Below are 23005 nucleotides of genomic sequence, written 5' to 3'. Positions count from 1 at the left end.
TATATTATCTATACTAGCAGATGCAGTACGGTAGTCCACGGCTGTACCTACCTCTGTGTCGTCAGTGCTCGTCCATAATTGTATACCTACCTGTGGTGGGGTTTTTTTTTCTATCTTCTTCATACTAGTAGTTTAGGAGTCTGCTGACAGTGTCCACCAGGTCCGTCATTATATTATATACCTACAGTAGTAATATATTTAGTATATTATCTATACTAGCAGACGCAGTACGGTAGCCCACGGCTGTACCTACCTCTGTGTCGTCACTCGTCCATAATTGTATACCTAACTGTGGTGGTTTTTTTTTTCTATCTTCTTCATACTAGTAGTTTAGCAGTCTGCTGACAGTGTCCACCAGGTCCGTCATTATATTATATATACCTACAGTAGTTATATATATTTTTTTTTATATCATTAATTATCATCTCTATACTAGCAGACGCAGTACGGTAGGCCACGGCTGTGGCTATCTCTGTGTCGTCAGTGCTCGTCCATAATTGTATACCTACCTACCTGTGGTGGAAGTTTTTTTCTATCTTCTTCATACTAGTAGTTTAGCAGTCTGCTGACAGTGTCCACCAGGTCCGTCATTATATTATATATACCTACAGTAGTTATATATATATTTTTTTTTATATCATTAATTATCATCTCTATACTAGCAGACGCAGTACGGTAGTCCACGGCTGTAGCTACCTCTGTGTCGTCAGTCACTCGTCATCCATAAGTATACTAGTATCCATCCATCTCCATTGTTTACCTGAGGTGCCTTTTAGTTGTGCCTATTAAAATATGGAGAACAAAAATGTTGAGGTTCCAAAAATAGGGAAAGATCAAGATCCACTTCCACCTCGTGCTGAAGCTGCTGCCACTAGTCATGGCCGAGACGATGAAATTCCATCAACGTCGTCTGCCAAGGCCGATGCCCAATGTCATAGTACAGAGCATGTAAAATCCAAAACACAAAAGATCAGTAAAAAAATGACTCAAAAATCTAAATAAAAATCGTCGGAGGAGAAGCGTAAACTTGCCAATATGCCATTTACCACACGGAGTGGCAAGGAACGGCTGAGGCCCTGGCCTATGTTCATGGCTAGTGGTTCAGCTTCACATGAGGATGGAAGCACTCAGTCTCTCTCTAGAAAAATGAAAAGACTTAAGCTGGCAAAAGCACAGCAAAGAACTGTGCGTTCTTCAAAATCACAAATCCACAAGGAGAGTCCAATTGTGTCGGTTGCGATGCCTGACCTTCCCAACACTGGACGTGAAGAGCATGCACCTTCCACCATTTGCACGCCCCCTGCAAGTGCTGGAAGGAGCACCCGCAGTCCAGTTCCTGATAGTCAGATTGAAGATGTCAGTGTTGAAGTACACCAGGATGAGGAGAATATGGGTGTTGCTGGCGCTGGGGAGGAAATTGACAAGGAGGATTCTGATGGTGAGGTGGTTTGTTTAAGTCAGGCACCCGGCGAGACACCTGTTGTCCGTGGGAGGAATATGGCCATTGACATGCCTGGTGAAAATACCAAAAAAATCAGCTCTTCGGTGTGGAAGTATTTCAACAGAAATGCGGACAACAGGTGTCAAGCCGTGTGTTGCCTTTGTCAAGCTGTAATAAGTAGGGGTAAGGACGTTAACCACCTCGGAACATCCTCCCTTATACGTCACCTGCAGCGCATTCATCATAAGTCAGTGACAAGTTCAAAAACTTTGGGCGACAGCGGAAGCAGTCCACTGACCAGTAAATCCCTTCCTCTTGTAACCAAGCTCACGCAAACCACCCCACCAACTCCCTCAGTGTCAATTTCCTCCTTCCCCAGGAATGCCAATAGTCCTGCAGGCCATGTCACTGGCAATTCTGACGAGTTCTCTCCTGCCTGGGATTCCTCCGATGCATCCTTGAGTGTAACGCCTACTGCTGCTGGCGCTGCTGTTGTTGCTGCTGGGAGTCGATGGTCATCCCAGAGGGGAAGTCGTAAGACCACTTTTACTACTTCCAACAAGCAATTGACTGTCCAACAGTCCTTTGCGAGGAAGATGAAATATCACAGCAGTCATCCTGCTGCAAAGCGGATAACTGAGGCCTTGGCATCCTGGGCAGTGAGAAACGTGGTTCCGGTATCCATCATTACTTCAGAGCCAACTATAGACTTGATTGAGGTACTGTGTCCCCGGTACCAAATACTATCTAGGTTCCATTTCTCTAGGCAGGCGATACCGAAAATGTACACAGACCTCAGAAAAAGACTCACCAGTGTCCTAAAAAATGCAGTTGTACCCAATGTCCACTTAACCACGGACATGTGGACAAGTGGAGCAGGGCAGACTCAGGACTATATGACTGTGACAGCCCACTGGGTAGATGTATTGACTCCCGCCGCAAGAACAGCAGCGGCGGCACCAGTAGCAGCATCTCGCAAACGCCAACTCTTTCCTAGGCAGGCTACGCTTTGTATCACCGCTTTCCAGAATACGCACACAGATGAAAACCTCTTACGGCAACTGAGGAAGATCATCACAGAATGGCTTACCCCAATTGGACTCTCCTGTGGATTTGTGGCATCGGACAACGCCAGCAATATTGTGCGTGCATTATATCTGGGCAAATTCCAGCACGTCCCATGTTTTGCACATACCTTGAATTTGGTGGTGCAGAATTATTTAAAAAACGACAGGGACGTGCAAGAGATGCTGTCGGTGGCCACAAGAATTGCGGGACACTTTCGGCGTACAGGCACCACGTACAGAAGACTGGAGCAACACCAAAAACGCCTGAACCTGCCCTGCCATCATCTGAAGCAAGAAGTGGAAACGAGGTGGAATTCAACCCTCTATATGCTTCAGAGGATGGAGGAGCAGCAAAAGGCCATTCAAGCCTATACATCTGACCACGATATAGGAGGTGGAATGCACCTGTCTCAAGCGCAGTGGAGAATGATTTCAACGTTGTGCAAGGTTCTGCAACCTTTTGAACTTGCCACACGTGAAGTCAGTTCAGACACTGCCAGCCTGAGTCAGGTCATTCCCGTCATCAGGCTTTTGCAGAAGAAGCTGGAGACATTGAAGGAGGAGCTAAGACAGAGCGATTCCGCTAGGCATGTGGGACTTGTGGATGGAGCCCTTCATTCGCTTAACCAGGATTCACGGGTGGTCAATCTGTTGAAATCAGAGCACTACATTTTGGCCACCGTGCTCGATCCTAGATTTAAAACCTACGTTGTATCTCTCTTTCCGGCAGACACAAGTCTGCAGGGGTTCAAAGACCTGCTGGTGAGAAAATTATCAAGTCAAGCGGAACTTGATCGGTCAACAGCTCCTCCTTCACATTCTCCCGCAATTGGGGGTGCGAGGAAAAGGCTCAGAATTCCGAGCCCACCCGCTGGCGGTGATGCAGGGCAGTCTGGAGCGACTGCTGATGCTGACATCTGGTCCGGACTGAAGGACCTGCCAACGATTACGGACATGTCGTCTACTGTCACTGCATATGATTCTCTCACCATTGAAAGAATGGTGGAGGATTATATGAGTGACCGCATCCAAGTAGGCACGTCAGACAGTCCGTACGTATACTGGCAGGAAAAAGAGGCAATTTGGAGGCCCTTGCACAAACTGGCTTTATTCTACCTAAGTTGCCCTCCCACAAGTGTGTACTCCGAAAGAGTGTTTAGTGCCGCCGCTCACCTTGTCAGCAATCGGCGTACGAGGTTACTTCCAGAAAATGTGGAGAAGATGATGTTCATTAAAATGAATTATAATCAATTGCTCCGTGGAGACATTGACCAGCAGCAATTGCCTCCACAAAGTATACAGGGAGCTGAGATGGTGGATTCCAGTGGGGACGAATTGATAATCTGTGAGGAGGGGGATGTACACGGTGATGAATCGGAGGATGATGATGAGGTGGACATCTTGCCTCTATAGAGCCAGTTTGTGCAAGGAGAGATTTATTGCTTCTTTTTTGGTGGGGGTCCAAACCAACCCGTCATTTCAGTCACAGTCGTGTGGCAGACCCTGTCACTGAAATGATGGGTTGGTTAAAGTGTGCATGTCCTGTTTATACAACATAAGGGTGGGTGGGAGGGCCCAAGGCAATTCCACCTTGCACCTCTTTTTTCTTTTATTTTTCTTTGCGTCATGTGCTGTTTGGGGAGTGTTTTTTGGAAGGGCCATCCTGCGTGACACTGCAGTGCCACTCCTAGATGGGCCAGGTGTTTGTGTCGGCCACTTGGGTCGCTGAGCTTAGTCACACAGCTACCTCATTGCGCCTCTTTTTTTCTTTGCGTCATGTGCTGTTTGGGGAGTGTTTTTTGGAAGGGCCATCCTGCGTGACACTGCAGTGACACTCCTAGATGGGCCAGGTGTTTGTGTCGTCCACTTGGGTCGCTGAGCTTAGTCACACAGCTACCTCATTGCGCCACTTTTTTTCTTTGCGTCATGTGCTGTTTGGGGAGTGTTTTTTGGAAGGGCCATCCTGCGTGACACTGCAGTGCCACTCCTAGATGGGCCAGGTGTTTGTGTCGGCCACTTGGGTCGCTGAGCTTAGTCACACAGCTACCTCATTGCGCCTCTTTTTTTCTTTGCGTCATGTGCTGTTTGGGGAGTGTTTTTGGAAGGGCCATCCTGCGTGACACTGCAGTGCCACTCCTAGATGGGCCAGGTGTTTGTGTCGGCCACTTGGGTCGCTGAGCTTAGTCACACAGCTACCTCATTGCGCCTCTTTTTTTCTTTGCGTCATGTGCTGTTTGGGGAGTGTTTTTTGGAAGGGCCATCCTGCGTGACACTGCAGTGCCACTCCTAGATGGGCCAGGTGTTTGTGTCGGCCACTTGGGTCGCTGAGCTTAGTCACACAGCTACCTCATTGCGCCTCTTTTTTTTTTGCGTCATGTGCTGTTTGGGGAGTGTTTTTTGGAAGGGCCATCATGCGTGACACTGCAGTGCCACTCCTAGATGGGCCAGGTGTTTGTGTCGGCCACTTGGGTCACTGAGCTTAGTCATCCAGCGACCTCGGTGCAAATTTTAGGACTAAAAATAATATTGTGAGGTGTGAGGTGTTAAGAATAGACTGAAAATTAGTGGAAATTATGGTTATTGAGGTTAATAATACTTTGGGATCAAAATGACTCCCAAATTCTATGATTTAAGCTGTTTTTTAGGGTTTTTTGAAAAAAACACCCGAATCCAAAACACACCCGAATCCGACAAAAAAAATTCGGTGAGGTTTAGCCAAAACGCGTTCAAACCCAAAACACGGCCGCGGAACCGAACCCAAAACCAAAACACAAAACCCGAAAAATTTCCGGTGCACATCTCTAGTGGCCATGCCATGTCACTGTGCAGGAGCCAGCACCGCTCACACACTAGTCCCCGGTGCAGCCCCCAACCCCCGGGACACCCGGAGCAACAAAATGTAGATTCAGGCCACCAGGCCACGCCCCTACCTATGAAACCATGCCTCCTTTTTACCATTGCGCTGCTTATCTGCGCGCACTGCATTACAATCTCCCTCGCCACCTCTCTGGGTGTCACCAGTGATAGTGACACCTCTGCCATGCTTGTAGCAGCTGGTCCTAAGATCTACGCCTCAAGCTCTGAGTGTTTGCCCTTGTGACTTGTTGATCATCATAGCAAAGCAGATGCTTACAGAAAACTGCAGGGGCTTAGATTGAAAATAAAAAAAATTGATGGGTATAAGGTAGAGAGGAGCGGGTTCGGTTCTCCGAGAACCGAATTCCCCACGAACCCCACGAACTCCTCCTCCGAGGCAGGCTCGGTTGTTCCCGCCTGACTCGGAAAACCTGAACAAGGGAAAATGTCATCATCCCGCTGTCGGATTCTCGCGAGATTCGGATTCCATATAAAGAGCTGCGCGTTGCCGCCATTTTTACTCGTGCATTGAAGAGAGAGCGGAGAGGACGTGGCTATGTTCTCTCAGTGGAAATCTCAATATCAGTGCTCAGTATCAGTGGATACTTATTGCTGCTCAGTAATACTAGTAGTGTGTCTCTCCTGCTCAGTGTCAGTTCTCAGTAGTATCCTCATCAGTGCTCAGTATCACTGCTCATTGTCTTGTGCTGCATTGTTGTGCTCAGCATACTACAGTACATTACTAATAGTCCAGTGCTGCATCTTGCTGCTCAGTGTCAGTTCTAGTATCCTCATCAGTGCTCACTATCACTGCTCATTGCATTGTGGTGTTCTGTATACTACAGTAACATAGTAATATAGTAACATATAGTAACATAGTTTTTGAGGTTGAATAGAGGCAAATTGCCCATCGTGTTCAACCTGTTTTAAGTTGTGATGATTCTACATACTTGCTGAATAATGTTTTATGACTAGTTAGCTACTACAACTCATGTTACCCCCGGATTAACCATGTTGATATTTTAAGTATTATAACCTTGGATAGCTTTTTCATTCAGAAATGTATCCATTCCTTTTTTAAATCCAATTACAGAGTCCGCCATTACCACCTTCCCTGGCAGGGAATTCCACATCCTGATTGCCCTAACAGTGAAGATCATAGTATCTCACCTGGCAGGTAAGTAGGAGTTGGGCCAGAGCTGTGGAGGATTGCTGCTCGGGCACCCCCTGTCAAATGAAGGAGATCCAACTGAGGCAGCACAAGGGAACTCTCGAAAGAAGAACAAGGCTAGAGGAAGATCTGAGACAAAGAAATCTGACTTTTACCAGAGCTGACCAGAGGAAAGCACAAACACAGTCCCCCACTACCACAAATAATGCAGTCGAGTTTCCCACATTTGGGGAAATCACAGGGGTCAGCATACCCAGAATGCAATGAATGAACCTCACCCTGGGAGAACAATCTTCATGACCATGGTATCGCCTATGCAAAATAAGTATGATTTGGGATAGGGCTGGGGAGGGCCGCTGCTCAGGCACATCTCTGTCAAGTAAAGGAGATTCAAATGAGGCAGCACAAGGGAACTCTCATCTGGGGACAACAACTGCAGGGAGAACACATATTTTCAGATGAACATGGGAGGGCAGAAGGCTGCCTAATACTGAAGCACCCCCAAACAACAAACCAAATGCAACAACTAGTACAAGCATTCCTGGGGGAAGTTCTGCAGAAGACGGATTTGCATACGGTGATGTCATCCAAGCAGTGGGCCAAAGTTGGCTGGATCCCTCATCTGCATATGAAAAGAGAAAAGGGGTATGCAGGGCATGGCGGCCTTTTGCGGCGCTTGGATGACCCTTAGTTCGCATTAAACACCCCCACCCTCCTTCGGTGTGGGGCTCATGTTGACAATGCCCCAGCCCCTGAAGCATTCAAGCTGATTTCTTACAGCAGCTTGGCACTGTAACAGCTCCAGAGCTGCTCTGTAAGGCAAGTAAAAGGGTGTGTAGTTTGCATTGTGCATTGGAAGGCACAAAGTAAGCAGACAGGAGGAGAAGTCAGGATAGTGCACAAGGGTATAAAAGGGAGGGGCTCAAGAAAAAAGAAGTGGAAACAGACAGCAAACTAGGCTGGAGAGAGACCTGAGACAAAGAGATCTGAATTATACGAGAGCCGACCAGGGGAAACACAAATTATGCAGTCAAGTTTCCCACATTTGGGGAAATCGCAGGGGCAGCACACCCAGAGTGCAATGGGTGAGCCTTGCCCTGGAAGAAGCACCTTCATGATCATAGTATCTCACCTGGCAGGTAAGTAGGAGTTGGGCTTGAGCTGGGGAGGGTCGCTGCTCGGGCACCCCCCTGTCAAGTGAAGGAGATCCAACTGAGGCAGCACAAGGGAACTCTCGAAAGAAGAACAAGGCTAGAGGAAGATCTGAAACAAAGAAATCTGACTTTTACCAGAGCTGACCAGAGGAAAACACAAACACAGTCCCCCACTACCACAAATAATGCAGTCGAGTTACCCACATTTGGGGAAATCACAGGGGTCAGCATACCCAGAATGCAATGAATGAACCTCACCCTGGGAGAATAATCTTCATGACCATGGTATCTCATATGCAAAATAAGTATGATTTGGGATAGGGCTGGGGAGGGCCGCTGCTCAGGCACATCTCTGTCAAGTAAAGGAGATTCAACTGAGGCAGCACAAGGGAACTCTCATCTGGGGACAACAACTGCAGGGAGAACACATATTTTCAGATGAACATGGGAGGGCAGAAGGCTGCCTAATACTGAAGCACCCCCAAACAACAAACCAAATGCAACAACTAGTGCAAGCATTCCTGGGGGAAGGCCTGCCGCAGATGGATTTGCATATGGTCATGTCATCCAAGCAGTGGGTCAAAGTTGGCTTCAACCCTCGTCTGCATATGAAAAGAGAAAAGGGGCGTGCAGGGCATGGCGGCCTTTTGCGGTGCTTGGATGACACTTAGTTTGCATGAAACACCCCCACCCTCCTTCGGTGTGGGTCTCATGTTGGCCATGCCCCAGCCCCTGAAGCATTCAAGCTGATTTCTTGCAGCAGCTTGGCACTGTAACAGCTCCAGAGCTGCTCTGTAAGGCAAGTAAAAGGGTGTGGGCCCTGCAGCACTACCTGTAGTTTGCATTGTGCATTGGAAGGCACAAAGTAAGCAGACAGGAGGAGAAGTCAGGATAGTGCACAAGGGTATAAAAGGGAGGGGCTCAAGAAAAAAGAAGTGGAAACAGACAGCAAACTAGGCTGTAGAGAGACCTGAGACAAAGAGATCTGAATTATACGAGAGCCGACCAGGGGAAACACAAATTCTGCAGTCAAGTTTCCCACATTTGGGGAAATCGCAGGGGCAGCACACCCAGAGTGCAATGGGTGAGCCTTGCCCTGGGAGAAGCACCTTCATGATCATAGTATCTCACCTGGCAGGTAAGTAGGAGTTGGGCTAGAGCTGGGGAGGGTCGCTGCTCGGGCACCCCCCTGTCAAGTGAAGGAGATCCAACTGAGGCAGCACAAGGGAACTCTCGAAAGAAGAACAAGGCTAGAGGAAGATCTGAGACAAAGAAATCTGACTTTTACCAGAGCTGACCAGAGGAAAACACAAACACAGTCCCCCACTACAACAAATAATGCAGTCGAGTTTCCCACATTTGGGGAAATCACAGGGGTCAGCATACCCAGAATGCAATGAATGAACCTCACCCTGGGAGAACAATCTTCATGACCATGGTATCTCCTATGCAAAATAAGTATGATTTGGTATAGGGCTGGGGAGGGCCGCTGCTCAGGCACATCTCTGTCAAGTAAAGGAGATTCAACTGAGGCAGCACAAGGGAACTCTCATCTGGGGACAACAACTGCAGGGAGAACACATATTTTCAGATGAACATGGGAGGGCAGAAGGCTGCCTAATACTGAAGCACCCCCAAACAACAAACCAAATGCAACAACTAGTGCAAGCATTCCTGGGGGAAGGCCTGCAGCAGATGGATTTGCATATGGTGATGTCATCCAAGCAGTGGGTCAAAGTTGGCTTCAACCCTCGTCTGCATATGAAAAGAGAAAAGGGGCGTGCAGGGCATGGCGGCCTTTTGCGGCGCTTGGATGACCCCTAGTTCGCATTAAACACCTCCACCCTCCTTCGGTGTGGGGCTCATGTTGGCTATGCCACAGCCCCTGAAGCATACAAGCTGATTTCTTGCAGCAGCTGGGCACTGTAACAGCTCCAGAGCTGCTCTGTACGGCAAGTAAAAGGGTGTGGGCCCTGCAGCACTACCTGTAGTTTGGAAGGCACAAAGTAAGCAGACGGGAGAAGTCAGGATAGTGCGCAAGGGCATAGAAGGGAGCAGCTCAAGAAAAGAGAAGTGGAAACAGACAGCAAACTAGGCTGGAGAGAGACCTGAGACAAAGAGATCTGAATTATACGAGAGCCGACCAGGGGAAACACAAATTATGCAGTCAAGTTTCCCACATTTGGGGAAATCGCAGGAGCAGCACACCCAGAGTGCAATGGGTGAGCCTTGCCCTGGGAGAAGCACCTTCATGATCATAGTATCTCACCTGGCAGGTAAGTAGGATTTGGGCTAGAGCTGGGGAGGGTCGCTGCTCGGGTACCCCCCTGTCAAGTGAAGGAGATCCAACTGAGGCAGCACAAGGGAACTCTCGAAAGAAGAACAAGGCTAGAGGAAGATCTGAGACAAAGAAATCTGACTTTTACCAGAGCTGACCAGAGGAAAGCACAAACACAGTCCCCCACTACCACAAATAATGCAGTCGAGTTTCCCACATTTGGGGAAATCACAGGGGTCAGCATACCCAGAATGCAATGAATGAACCTCACCCTGGGAAAACAATCTTCATGACCATGGTATCGCCTATGCAAAATAAGTATGATTTGGGATAGGGCTGGGGAGGGCCGCTGCTCAGGCACATCTCTGTCAAGTAAAGGAGATTCAACTGAGGCAGCACAAGGGAACTCTCATCTGGGGACAACAACTGCAGGGAGAACACATATTTTCAGATGAACATGGGAGGGCAGAAGGCTGCCTAATACTGAAGCACCCCCAAACAACAAACCAAATGCAACAACTAGTGCAAGCATTCCTGGGGGAAGGCCTGCAGCAGATGGATTTGCATATGGTGATGTCATCCAAGCAGTGGGTCAAAGTTGGCTTCAACCCTCGTCTGCATGTGAAAAGAGAAAAGGGGCGTGCAGGGCATGGCGGCCTTTTGCGGCGCTTGGATGACCCCTAGTTCGCATTAAACACCTCCACCCTCCTTCGGTGTGGGGCTCATGTTGGCTATGCCTCAGCCCCTGAAGCATTCAAGCTGATTTCTTGCAGTAGCTGGGCTCTGTAACAGCTCCAGAGCTGCTCTGTACGGCAAGTAAAAGGGTGTGGGCCCTGCAGCACTACCTGTAGTTTGCATTGTGCATTGGAAGGCACAAAGTAAGCAGACGGGAGAAGTAAGGATAGTGCGCAAGGGCATAGAAGGGAGTGGCTCAAGAAAAGAGAAGTGGAAACAGACAGCAAACTAGGCTGGAGAGAGACCTGAGACAAAGAGATCTGAATTACATGAGAGCCGACCAGGGAACACTCAAATTATGCAGTCAAGTTTCCCACATTTGGGGAAATCGCAGGGGCAGCACACCCAGAGTGCAATGGGTGAGCCTTGCCCTGGGAGAAGCACCTTCATGATCATAGTATCTCACCTGGCAGGTAAGTAGGAGTTGGGCTAGAGCTGGGGAGGGTCGCTGCTCGGGCACCCCCCTGTCAAGTGAAGGAGATCCAACTGAGGCAGCACAAGGGAACTCTCGAAAGAAGAACAAGGCTAGAGGAAGATCTGAGACAAAGAAATCTGACTTTTACCAGAGCTGACCAGAGGAAAACACAAACACAGTCCCCCACTACAACAAATAATGCAGTCGAGTTTCCCACATTTGGGGAAATCACAGGGGTCAGCATACCCAGAATGCAATGAATGAACCTCACCCTGGGAGAACAATCTTCATGACCATGGTATCTCCTATGCAAAATAAGTATGATTTGGGATAGGGCTGGGGAGGGCCGCTGCTCAGGCACATCTCTGTCAAGTAAAGGAGATTCAACTGAGGCAGCACAAGGGAACTCTCATCTGGGGACAACAACTGCAGGGAGAACACATATTTTCAGATGAACATGGGAGGGCAGAAGGCTGCCTAATACTGAAGCACCCCCAAACAACAAACCAAATGCAACAACTAGTGCAAGCATTCCTGGGGGAAGGCCTGCAGCAGATGGATTTGCATATGGTGATGTCATCCAAGCAGTGGGTCAAAGTTGGCTTCAACCCTCGTCTGCATATGAAAAGAGAAAAGGGGCGTGCAGGGCATGGCGGCCTTTTGCGGCGCTTGGATGACCCCTAGTTCGCATTAAACACCTCCACCCTCCTTCGGTGTGGGGCTCATGTTGGCTATGCCACAGCCCCTGAAGCATACAAGCTGATTTCTTGCAGCAGCTGGGCACTGTAACAGCTCCAGAGCTGCTCTGTACGGCAAGTAAAAGGGTGTGGGCCCTGCAGCACTACCTGTAGTTTGGAAGGCACAAAGTAAGCAGACGGGAGAAGTCAGGATAGTGCGCAAGGGCATAGAAGGGAGCAGCTCAAGAAAAGAGAAGTGGAAACAGACAGCAAACTAGGCTGGAGAGAGACCTGAGACAAAGAGATCTGAATTATACGAGAGCCGACCAGGGGAAACACAAATTATGCAGTCAAGTTTCCCACATTTGGGGAAATCGCAGGAGCAGCACACCCAGAGTGCAATGGGTGAGCCTTGCCCTGGGAGAAGCACCTTCATGATCATAGTATCTCACCTGGCAGGTAAGTAGGATTTGGGCTAGAGCTGGGGAGGGTCGCTGCTCGGGTACCCCCCTGTCAAGTGAAGGAGATCCAACTGAGGCAGCACAAGGGAACTCTCGAAAGAAGAACAAGGCTAGAGGAAGATCTGAGACAAAGAAATCTGACTTTTACCAGAGCTGACCAGAGGAAAGCACAAACACAGTCCCCCACTACCACAAATAATGCAGTCGAGTTTCCCACATTTGGGGAAATCACAGGGGTCAGCATACCCAGAATGCAATGAATGAACCTCACCCTGGGAAAACAATCTTCATGACCATGGTATCGCCTATGCAAAATAAGTATGATTTGGGATAGGGCTGGGGAGGGCCGCTGCTCAGGCACATCTCTGTCAAGTAAAGGAGATTCAACTGAGGCAGCACAAGGGAACTCTCATCTGGGGACAACAACTGCAGGGAGAACACATATTTTCAGATGAACATGGGAGGGCAGAAGGCTGCCTAAAACTGAAGCACCCCCAAACAACAAACCAAATGCAACAACTAGTGCAAGCATTCCTGGGGGAAGGCCTGCAGCAGATGGATTTGCATATGGTGATGTCATCCAAGCAGTGGGTCAAAGTTGGCTTCAACCCTCGTCTGCATGTGAAAAGAGAAAAGGGGCGTGCAGGGCATGGCGGCCTTTTGCGGCGCTTGGATGACCCCTAGTTCGCATTAAACACCTCCACCCTCCTTCGGTGTGGGGCTCATGTTGGCTATGCCTCAGCCCCTGAAGCATTCAAGCTGATTTCTTGCAGTAGCTGGGCTCTGTAACAGCTCCAGAGCTGCTCTGTACGGCAAGTAAAAGGGTGTGGGCCCTGCAGCACTACCTGTAGTTTGCATTGTGCATTGGAAGGCACAAAGTAAGCAGACGGGAGAAGTAAGGATAGTGCGCAAGGGCATAGAAGGGAGCGGCTCAAGAAAAGAGAAGTGGAAACAGACAGCAAACTAGGCTGGAGAGAGACCTGAGACAAAGAGATCTGAATTACATGAGAGCCGACCAGGGAACACTCAAATTATGCAGTCAAGTTTCCCACATTTGGGGAAATCGCAGGGGCAGCACACCCAGAGTGCAATGGGTGAGCCTTGCCCTGGGAGAAGCAACTTCATGATCATAGTATCTCACCTGGCTGGTAAGTAGGAGTTGGGCTAGAGCTTGGGAGGGTCGCTGCTCGGGCACCCCCCTGTCAAGTGAAGGAGATCCAACTGAGGCAGCACAAGGGAACTCTCGAAAGAAGAACAAGGCTAGAGGAAGATCTGAGACAAAGAAATATGACTTTTACCAGAGCTGACCAGAGGAAAGCACAAACACAGTCCCCCACTACCACAAATAATGCAGTCGAGTTTCCCACATTTGGGGAAATCACAGGGGTCAGCATACCCAGAATGCAATGAATGAACCTAACCCTGGGAGAACAATCTTCATGACCATGGTATCTCCTATGCAAAATAAGTATGATTTGGGATAGGGCTGGGGAGGGCCGTTGCTCAGGCACATCTCTGTCAAGTAAGTTGCATTTGATTTGTTGTTTGGGGGTGCTTCAGTATTAGGCAGCCTTCTGCCCTACCATGTTCATCTGAAAATATGTGTTCTCCCTGCAGTTGTTGTCCCCAGATGAGAGTTCCCTTGTGCTGCCTCAGTTGAATCTCCTTTTGGAGAAGACCTCAATAAGATTGTAGCTGATCTGGCTACTGCTAAAACAGCTTGCCTACCTAGTATGACTCCTACCACGCAGAAGGCTAAAAGTACTTTTCTTGGCCCTTTCATCTTCCAGGTAAAGCGTACCCAAGGTCAGGCATACCCAAAGCAAGCTCATGTTTCCAGACCTGCCAAGCCCAGACTGAAGCAATCCTGGGCTGCCCATCAGCCTGCTTCCAAAACGGACAAGCCTGCCGCATGACGGTGCAGGCCTCCCTCTGGGGGATCCCAGGGTGGGGGGCCCGACTTCTAGGTTTGGCAAAGAAAGGTATAATTCTAAGCTAGAGAATTCTGTTTGGAGCTCACCTTGCACTTTGTGAAGAAATAATCAGCATTGTGGCTGAGCAGATACATGTAGTGTGTGGCTGCAAACTGCATGGATCTGCTGCGTTGTAATGCTGATTCTTTTTTTTTTGCAAAGTACCAATAGCTTCATATAATGTTCACAATTTTTATGCAGGATCAAATAGCTCAATAGGTAGGGTGTTTGATTAGAATTCAACAGGTTATAGGTTTGAATCCTGGGTATGGTAGTTTGAGATGTGTTATTTAATAAAGTATGTTGTTCTGACTGCTGGCATCCTATCACCTGGGATATCATACTAAATAAATGGAGGTGATCAAATTTTTTTTTTTAACTAGGGACAATTTCCAGATACTTCTCTTTATAACTGAGATTGCCCCCTGGAACTTCACATCAGTTGACAACTATGCATGAGTGGGCAGTGCTTGCCCTGGATCTGCCCACCCATTTATGTGCCGTCATAAAATAAAGCATGACTGACAGTTATCCTGGGCGTACACTACACAATTATCTGTCAGGCTATCTATCCAGTCTGGATGGATGGAATGAAAATCTGGTAATGTATTGGAGCAAATGTCAATTAGCCATTTGCTCCCAAACACTAGAAAAGTGGTCAAAAATGGTCATTACACAAATTGGTTAAACCCAAAATTTAACCAATTTGTTTAGGGGACCATTTTTGTCCATTTTTTAGTGTTTGAGAGTAAATCGTTGATGGTCATTTGCTCACATAGATAACCGGATTTCTATTCCAACCAGCCAGTGTTGGAGAGATGGTCTGCCAGATTACATAATGCATACCAGAGCCATAACTAGACTTTTTGGATCCCTGTGACAGAGAATTATATGCCCCCCCCCCCCCTCCCTCCCTCCCTCCCCATTTTTTCAATATGGACAAAAGGTGCATGCCTTGTGGGGAAGGGGCATAACAAGATTGGTCTCAGAGAAAGCACATGAGATATGAAGATATATCTAGTATACTTGACACTCAATGGTTTGTGGTATTGCCGGGGTGCCCTCCTTAAATGCATATACAGTCACACATGGCATGTTTGTGTAAATGGCATATCAGCAGTCAGCACTAACTGGTGACATGCCATTTGTACAAGTAAGCCATGTGTGACTAATATATACAAACATACACCTCAAACTATCATACCCAGGATTCAAACCTATAACCTGTTGAATTCTAATCAAACACCCTGCCCATTGAGCTACTTGATCCTGCATTTATTCTAACCTCCAAAAACAGATTCAGTTGCATTTTCCAGCGTGTATTGTTTGCGCCTTTGCAAATGTCTTACATCGACAAACTTATTTAGTACTATTTTGCAAATAGGGTTACATTGTCGCAACATTGTGTTCCCTAATTGCTTGAATTTTTAAATGCAAAAATTGATAAAGACACCTGATAATTGCTCTGTGGAGTCTTATTTTGTGTCTACTTCTTATCTACATTTAATTCCCTACCTCTAATCAAGGCATTTTTAAATGCTGGGCGCTGCCAGGACGTGAGGCCTACCTAGTCTTTAGATCTGAATTTGAATGTACTTGTGAACTAACTTAATTTCCTACTTCTAAATTCATTCCTAAATTCACTACTTACATTAATCCTGTAGTTGGGCATTTTGAGCCTTCAATTGTGGGCATTGTTTTGTGTCCAGACCAGCAGCTGGTGGTGTGCATTTGCTGGAAAGGCATCGAAGACCTCCGATATGCTGCATCTCCTGATGTGTGTCTGCCTCAAGTGGCTGTCAGCAAATGCATGCTAGACACCCCATTCCAAGCTGATTGTGACATCACGGAACATGCATCATAGAACAGGCATGCTAGAACATGGGTCTTCAACCTGCGACCCTCCAGCTGCTGTGGAACTACATATCCCAGCATGCCCTGCCTCAGTTTTAGCATACCTTAATAGCAAAACTGTGGCAGGGCATGCTGGGATGTGTAGTTTCACAGCAGCTGGAGGGCCACAGGATGAAGACCCATGTGCTAGAACCAAACCGCAGGTACATTGAATGCTAGCAAGCTGAATGTTTAAATCCTTTTTGTTCCGCAGCATTCCAATGCGGAAGATTCCATGGAACCAGAGATTATTCCATTGAGAAGGACATGCTGCCTGGATGACTGCACTGTGCAAATTAAATCACGGAGCTAGTTGGCTTGTGGGTGGCTCTGGTGACTGGGTGGTTGGGTGGGCGGTATGTCGGAGGTGGAGCACATGCAAATGAATGTGTATCATCCAGCTAGTGAGAGAGAAAACTAATGCAGGAGTGTGCCTGTTTGTCAGTGAGTTATGCACCTTGCCAGACGTCAAATCTACATGGAGCAACTGGAGGGGACAAGAGCAGGTTTGGAAAATATAGACAGAAGAGCATATATGCTGGCGCATTCTCCATGATTGTGTCAGCTTATGTTTTGGTGCACTGCACTTTCCTCCACTAAGTTTTAGCCATTTTGTTTAAACGCAAGTGTAGTTGCTTCTCGCTCTTTTGGCTGTGATATTGTATCGTGGTTGAAGAGTCTGCTGGAGGGATTGTTTTCTTCATTGGCAAGAGACTGAAGATATTCCAGGATGGAAGGCTTGGGAACACTATCTGTTTTTCAGTTGTGGAAGAGTTGAAAGACCGGATTGGACTACATTCTATAGTAAAGGGTATTTTTGTATTTATTAATCCTCCCTTTATATGTGTCTGTCTTTCAATAAAGCTTTGGGCTTGTGATTCCGTCACCCTCTTACACTCCACACCCATAGCCTTATTAACTATTGTATTGTTTAAATGTATAGTGCAGTTCATGATTTATAGTGTAGGCTGGCCTGTGCTGTAGTTCTTGAACTGTACTATACCGACAGCATTTGTATTGTGTTTTGGCTGTGCTGCAACACAGTACTTATGTGTGTAATGTTTATGTATGTTTTTTTTGCTTCTTTATGTCAATAAAGACTGCTTTTTCAATCCAATATCTGAAAACAATCAATGTTTATCTTTGATGGCAATAGAAGTGGTATGATATTTGCTGCTTTTGAAAGGCAATATCTGATATGTCCCCTATCTGGGAACCATATATTAAATGGCTTTTCAGAAAAGGGAGATGGGAGAAGAGCTTTCAGTACTTGTAGGACCGATGCACATTTCCTATTCAAGCCTCCAAAAACAGATTCAGTTGCATTTTCCAGCGTGTTTTGGATGCGCCTTTGCAAATGTCTTACATCGACAAACTTATTTAGTACTATTTTGCAAATAGGGTTACATTGTTGCAACATTGTGTTCCCTAATTGCTTGATTTTTTAAATGCAACAATTGATAAAAACACCTGATAACTGCTCTGCGGAGTCTTATTTTGTGTCTACTTCTTATCTACATTTAATTCCGTACCTCTAATCAAGGCATTTTTAAATGCTGGCGGCTGCCAGGACGTGAGGCCTACCTAGACTTTAGATCTGAATTTGAATGTACTTGTGAACTAACTTAATTTCCTACTTCTAAATTCATTCCTAAATTCACTACTTACATGAATCCTGTAGTTGGGCATTTTGGGACTTCGATTGTGGGCATTGTTTTGTGTCCAGACCAGCAGCAGGTGGTGTGCATTTGCTGGAAAGGCATCGAAGACCTCCGATATGCTGCATCTCCTGATGTGTGTCTCCCTCAAGTGGCTGTCAGCAAATGCCTGCTAGACACCCCATTCCAAGCTGATTGTGACATCACGGAACATGCATCATAGAACAGGCATGCTAAAACATGGGTCTTCAACCTGCGACCCTCCAGCTGCTGTGGAACTACACATCCCAGCATGCCCTGCCTCAGTTTTAGCATACCTTAATAGCAAAACTGTGGCTGGGCATGCTGGGATGTGTAGTTTCACAGCAGCTGGAGGGCCACAGGATGAAGACCCATGTGCTAGAGCCAAGCCACAGGTACATTGAATGCTAGCAAGCTGAATATTTAAATCCTTTTTGTTCCGCAGCATTCCAATGCGGAAGATTCCATGGAACCAGAGATCCTTCCATTGAGAAGGACATGCTGCCTGGATGACTACACTGTGCAAATTAAATCACGGAGCCAGTTGGTTTGTGGGTGGCTCTGGTGACTGGGTGGTTGGGTGGGTGGTGTGTCGGAGGTGGAGCACATGCAAATGATTGTGTATCATCCAGCTAGTGAGAGAGAAAACTCATGCAGGAGTGTGCCTGCTTGTCAGTGGGTTATGCACCTTGCCAGACGTTAAATCTACATAGAGCAGCTGGAGGGGACAAGAGCAGGTTTGCAAAATATAGATAGAAGAGCATATATGCTGGCGCATTCTCCATGATTGTGTCAGCTTATGTTTTGGTGCACTGCACTTTCCTCCACTAAGTTTTAGCCATTTTTGTTAAGCTCAAGTGTAGTTGCTTCTCGGCCTTTTGGCTGTGATCTTGTATTGTGGTTGAAGGGTCTGCTGGAGGGAGGGATTGCTTTCTTCATTGGCGAAAGACCAAAGATATTCCAGGATGGAAGGCTTGGGAACACTATCCGTTTTTCAATTGTGGAAGAGTTGAAAGACCGGATTGGACTACATTCTGTAGTAAAGGATGTCTTTCTATTTATTAATCCTCCCCTTATATGTGTCAGTCTTTCAATAAAGCTTCGGGCTTGTGATTCCCTCACCCTCTTACACTCCACACCCATAGCCTTATTAACTGTTGTATTATTGTACAGTTTAAATGTATAGTGCAGTTCATGATTTATAGTGTAGGCTGGCCTGTGCTGTAGTTCTTGAACTGTACTATACCGTCAGCATTTCTATTGTGTTTTGGCTGTGCCGCAACGCGGTACTTATGTGTGTAATGTTTATGTATGTTTTTTTGCTTCTTTATGTGCATCGGTCCTACAAGTACTGAAAGCTCTTCTCCCATCTCCCTTTTCTGAAAAGCCATTTAATATATGGTTCCCAGATAGGGGACATATCAGATATTGGATTTCAAAAGCATCAAATATCATACCACTTTTATTGCCATCAAAGATAAACATTGATTGTTTTCAGATATTGGCTTGAAAAAGCAGTCTTTATTGGCATAAAAAAAAACATACATAAACATTACACACATAAATACAGTGTTGCAGCACAGCCAAAACACAATACAAATGCTGACGGTATAGTACAGTTCAAGAACTACAGCACAGGCCAGCCTACACTATAAATCATGAACTGCACTATACATTTAAACTATACAATAATACAACAGTTAATAAGGCTATGGGTGTGGAGTGTAAGAGGGTGAGGGATTCACAAAACCGAAGCTTTATTGTAACACAGACACATATAAGGGGAGGGTCAATAAATAGAAAGATATCCTTTACTATAGAATGTAGTCCAATCCGACCTCTGTGCTCTTCCACAACTGAAAAACAGATAGTGTTCCCAAGCCTTCCATCCTGGAATATCTTTGGTCTTTCGCCAATGAAGAAAACAATCCCTCCCTCCAGCAGACCCTTCAACCACGATACAAGATCACAGCCATAAGGCCGAGAAGCAACTACACTTGAGCTTAACAAAAATGGCTAAAACTTAGTGGAGGAAAGTGCAGTGCACCAAAACATAAGCTGACACAATCATGGAGAATGCGCCAGCATATATGCTCTTCTATCTATATTTTGCAAACCTGCTCTTGTCCCCTCCAGCTGCTCTATGTAGATTTAACGTCTGGCAAGGTGCATAACCCACTGACAAGCAGGCACACTCCTGCATGAGTTTTCTCTCTCACTAGCTGGATGATACACAATCATTTGCATGTGCTCCACATCCGACACACCACCCACCCAACCACCCAGCTCTAGCTGGCTTGGCTCTAGCACATGGGTCTTCATCCTGTGGCCCTCCAGCTGCTGTGAAACTACACATCCCAGCATGCCCTGCCACAGTTTTGCTATTAAGGTATGCTAAAACTGAGGCAGGGCATGCTGGGATGTGTAGTTCCACAGCAGCTGGAGGGTCGCAGGTTGAAGACCCATGTTTTAGCATGCCTGTTCTATGATGCATGTCTAGCAGGCATTTGCTGACAGCCACTTGAGGGAGACACACATCAGGAGATGCAGCATATCGGAGGTCTTCGATGCCTTTCCAGCAAATGCACACCACCTGCTGCTGGTCTGGACACAAAACAATGCCCACAATCGAAGTCCCAAAATGCCCAACTACAGGATTCATGTAAGTAGTGAATTTAGGAATGAATTTAGAAGTAGGAAATTAAGTTAGTTCACAAGTACATTCAAATTCAGATCTAAAGACTAAACACAAAACACAAAATAAGACTCCACAGAGCAATTATCAGGTGTCTTTATCAATTGTTGCATTTAAAAAATCAAGCAATTAGGGAACACAATGTTGCGACAATCTAACCCTATTTGCAAAATAGTACTAAATAAGTTTGTCGATGTAAGACATTTGCAAAGGCGCAAACAAAACACGCTGGAAGATGCAACTGAATCTGTTTTTGGAGGTTAGAATAGATGCAGGATCAAGTAGCTCAATGGGTAGGGTGTTTGATTAGAATTCAACAGGTTATAGGTTTGAATCCTGGGTATGATAGTTTGAGGTGTTATTTAATAAAGCATGTTTATATATTAGTCACACATGGCTTACTTGTACAAATGGCATGTCACCAGTTAGTGCTGACTGCTGATATGCCATTTGCACAAACATGCCATGTGTGACTGTATATGCATTTAAGGAGTGCACCCCGGCAATACCACAAACCATTGAGTGCCAAGTATACTAGATATATCTTCATATCTCATGTGCTTTCTCTGAGACCAATCTTGTTATGCCCCTTCCCCAGAAGGCATGCACCTTTTGTCCATATTGCAAAAATGGGGAGGGGGGGGGGCATATAATTATCTGTCACAGAGCACCAAAAAGTCTAGTTATGGCTCTGGTATGCATTATGTAATCTGGCAGACCATCTCTCCTTTACTTGACAGAGATGTGCCTGAGCAGCGGCCCTCCCCAGCCCTATCCCAAATCATACTTATTTTGCATAGGAGATACCATGGTCATGAAGATTGTTCTCCCAGGGTGAGGTTCATTCATTGCATTCTGGGTATGCTGACCCCTGTGATTTCCCCAAATGTGGGAAACTCGACTGCATTATTTGTGGTAGTGGAGGACTGTGTTTGTGCTTTCCTCTGGTCAGCTCTGGTAAAAGTCAGATTTCTTTGTCTCAGATCTTCCTCTAGCCTTGTTCTTCTTTCGAGAATTCCCTTGTGCTGCCTCAGTTGGATCTCCTTCACTTGACAGGGGGGTACCCGAGCAGCGACCCTCCCCAGCTCTAGCCCAACTGCTACTTACCTGCCAGGTGAGATACTATGATCATGAAGGTGCTTCTCCCAGGGCAAGGCTCACCCATTGCACTCTGGGTGTGCTGCTCCTGCGATTTCCCCAAATGTGGGAAACTTGACTGCATAATTTGTGTTTCCCCTGGTCGGCTCTCGTATAATTCAGATCTCTTTGTCTCAGGTCTCTCTCCAGCCTAGTTTGCTGTCTGTTTCCACTTCTCTTTTCTTGAGCCGATCCCTTCTATGCCCTTGCGCACTATCCTTACTTCTCCCGTCTGCTTACTTTGTGCCTTCCAAAGCACAATGCAAACTACAGGTAGTGCTGCAGGGCCCACACCCTTTTACTTGCCGTACAGAGCAGCTCTAGAGCTGTTACAGTGCCCAGCTGCTGCAAGAAATCAGCTTGTATGCTTCAGGGGCTGGGGCATAGCCAACATGAGCCCCACACCGAAGGAGGGTGGAGGTGTTTAATGCGAACTAGGGGTCATCCAAGCGCCGCAAAAGGCCGCCATGCCCTGCACGCCCCTTTTCTCTTTTCATATGCAGACGAGGGTTGAAGCCAACTTTGACCCACTGCTTGGATGACATCACCATATGCAAATCCATCTGCTGCAGGCCTTCCCCCAGGAATGCTTGCACTAGTTGTTGCATTTGGTTTGTTGTTTGGGGGTGCTTCAGTATTAGGCAGCCTTCTGCCCTCCCATGTTCATCTGAAAATATGTGTTCTCCCTGCAGTTGTTGTCCCCAGATGAGAGTTCCCTTGTGCTGCCTCAGTTGAATCTCCTTTACTTGACAGAGATGTGCCTGAGCAGCGGCCCTCCCCAGCCCTATCCCAAATCATACTTATTTTGCATAGGAGATACCATGGTCATGAAGATTGTTCTCCAAGGGTGAGGTTCATTCATTGCATTCTGGGTATGCTGACCCCTGTGATTTCCCCAAATGTGGGAAACTCGACTGCATTATTTGTTGTAGTGGGGGACTGTGTTTGTGTTTTCCTCTGGTCAGCTCTGGTAAAAGTCACATTTCTTTGTCTCAGATCTTCCTCTAGCCTTGTTCTTCTTTCGAGAGTTCCCTTGTGCTGCCTCAGTTGGATCTCCTTCACTTGACAGGGGGGTGCCCGAGCAGCGACCCTCCCAAGCTCTAGCCCAACTCCTACTTACCTGCCAGGTGAGATACTATGATCATGAAGGTGCTTCTCCCAGGGCAAGGCTCACCCATTGCACTCTGGGTGTGCTGCCCCCTGCGATTTCCCCAAATGTGGGAAACTTGACTGCAGAATTTGTGTTTCCCCTGGTCGGCTCTCGTGTAATTCAGATCTCTTTGTCTCAGGTCTCTCTCCAGCCTAGTTTGCTGTCTGTTTCCACTTCTTTTTTCTTGAGCCCCTCCCTTTTATACCCTTGTGCACTATCCTGA

General features: G+C 46.9%; 17 non-coding genes across 17 annotated transcripts; 4 read left to right on the top strand and 13 right to left on the bottom strand.

Moving 5' to 3' along the window:
- Positions 1 to 6700: 6700 nt before the first annotated feature.
- Positions 6701 to 6864, bottom strand: LOC135000256 (U1 spliceosomal RNA). The gene has a single exon (XR_010202231.1). It is a non-coding gene; the product is annotated as a U1 spliceosomal RNA (small nuclear RNA).
- Positions 6865 to 7519: 655 nt separating this feature from the next.
- On the bottom strand, positions 7520 to 7682 carry LOC135000293 (U1 spliceosomal RNA). The gene has a single exon (XR_010202264.1). It is a non-coding gene; the product is annotated as a U1 spliceosomal RNA (small nuclear RNA).
- Positions 7683 to 7834: 152 nt separating this feature from the next.
- LOC135000275 (U1 spliceosomal RNA) lies at positions 7835 to 7998 on the bottom strand. The gene has a single exon (XR_010202249.1). It is a non-coding gene; the product is annotated as a U1 spliceosomal RNA (small nuclear RNA).
- A 674-nt stretch (positions 7999 to 8672) lies between these two features.
- On the bottom strand, positions 8673 to 8835 carry LOC135000296 (U1 spliceosomal RNA). Its single transcript, XR_010202267.1, has one exon. It is a non-coding gene; the product is annotated as a U1 spliceosomal RNA (small nuclear RNA).
- A 152-nt stretch (positions 8836 to 8987) lies between these two features.
- Positions 8988 to 9151, bottom strand: LOC135000265 (U1 spliceosomal RNA). The gene has a single exon (XR_010202239.1). It is a non-coding gene; the product is annotated as a U1 spliceosomal RNA (small nuclear RNA).
- A 659-nt stretch (positions 9152 to 9810) lies between these two features.
- Positions 9811 to 9973, bottom strand: LOC135000285 (U1 spliceosomal RNA). The gene has a single exon (XR_010202259.1). It is a non-coding gene; the product is annotated as a U1 spliceosomal RNA (small nuclear RNA).
- A 152-nt stretch (positions 9974 to 10125) lies between these two features.
- Positions 10126 to 10289, bottom strand: LOC135000262 (U1 spliceosomal RNA). The gene has a single exon (XR_010202237.1). It is a non-coding gene; the product is annotated as a U1 spliceosomal RNA (small nuclear RNA).
- Positions 10290 to 10960: 671 nt separating this feature from the next.
- On the bottom strand, positions 10961 to 11123 carry LOC135000295 (U1 spliceosomal RNA). Its single transcript, XR_010202266.1, has one exon. It is a non-coding gene; the product is annotated as a U1 spliceosomal RNA (small nuclear RNA).
- Positions 11124 to 11275: 152 nt separating this feature from the next.
- On the bottom strand, positions 11276 to 11439 carry LOC135000264 (U1 spliceosomal RNA). Its single transcript, XR_010202238.1, has one exon. It is a non-coding gene; the product is annotated as a U1 spliceosomal RNA (small nuclear RNA).
- Positions 11440 to 12098: 659 nt separating this feature from the next.
- On the bottom strand, positions 12099 to 12261 carry LOC135000284 (U1 spliceosomal RNA). The gene has a single exon (XR_010202258.1). It is a non-coding gene; the product is annotated as a U1 spliceosomal RNA (small nuclear RNA).
- Positions 12262 to 12413: 152 nt separating this feature from the next.
- On the bottom strand, positions 12414 to 12577 carry LOC135000261 (U1 spliceosomal RNA). The gene has a single exon (XR_010202236.1). It is a non-coding gene; the product is annotated as a U1 spliceosomal RNA (small nuclear RNA).
- A 671-nt stretch (positions 12578 to 13248) lies between these two features.
- LOC135000304 (U1 spliceosomal RNA) lies at positions 13249 to 13411 on the bottom strand. Its single transcript, XR_010202273.1, has one exon. It is a non-coding gene; the product is annotated as a U1 spliceosomal RNA (small nuclear RNA).
- A 152-nt stretch (positions 13412 to 13563) lies between these two features.
- On the bottom strand, positions 13564 to 13727 carry LOC135000301 (U1 spliceosomal RNA). The gene has a single exon (XR_010202270.1). It is a non-coding gene; the product is annotated as a U1 spliceosomal RNA (small nuclear RNA).
- A 7551-nt stretch (positions 13728 to 21278) lies between these two features.
- On the top strand, positions 21279 to 21442 carry LOC135000251 (U1 spliceosomal RNA). Its single transcript, XR_010202226.1, has one exon. It is a non-coding gene; the product is annotated as a U1 spliceosomal RNA (small nuclear RNA).
- Positions 21443 to 21594: 152 nt separating this feature from the next.
- LOC135000283 (U1 spliceosomal RNA) lies at positions 21595 to 21757 on the top strand. The gene has a single exon (XR_010202257.1). It is a non-coding gene; the product is annotated as a U1 spliceosomal RNA (small nuclear RNA).
- A 671-nt stretch (positions 21758 to 22428) lies between these two features.
- Positions 22429 to 22592, top strand: LOC135000266 (U1 spliceosomal RNA). The gene has a single exon (XR_010202240.1). It is a non-coding gene; the product is annotated as a U1 spliceosomal RNA (small nuclear RNA).
- A 152-nt stretch (positions 22593 to 22744) lies between these two features.
- Positions 22745 to 22908, top strand: LOC135000276 (U1 spliceosomal RNA). The gene has a single exon (XR_010202250.1). It is a non-coding gene; the product is annotated as a U1 spliceosomal RNA (small nuclear RNA).
- The last annotated feature ends 97 nt before the right edge of the window (positions 22909 to 23005 follow it).

The sequence above is a fragment of the Pseudophryne corroboree genome, unplaced genomic scaffold, assembly GCF_028390025.1.
Source record: "Pseudophryne corroboree isolate aPseCor3 unplaced genomic scaffold, aPseCor3.hap2 scaffold_1533, whole genome shotgun sequence".
In the NCBI taxonomy this organism is placed as follows: domain Eukaryota; kingdom Metazoa; phylum Chordata; class Amphibia; order Anura; family Myobatrachidae; genus Pseudophryne; species Pseudophryne corroboree.
Note: the sequence above shows the minus strand (reverse complement) of the source record. Positions and strands in the feature narration are given on the sequence as shown.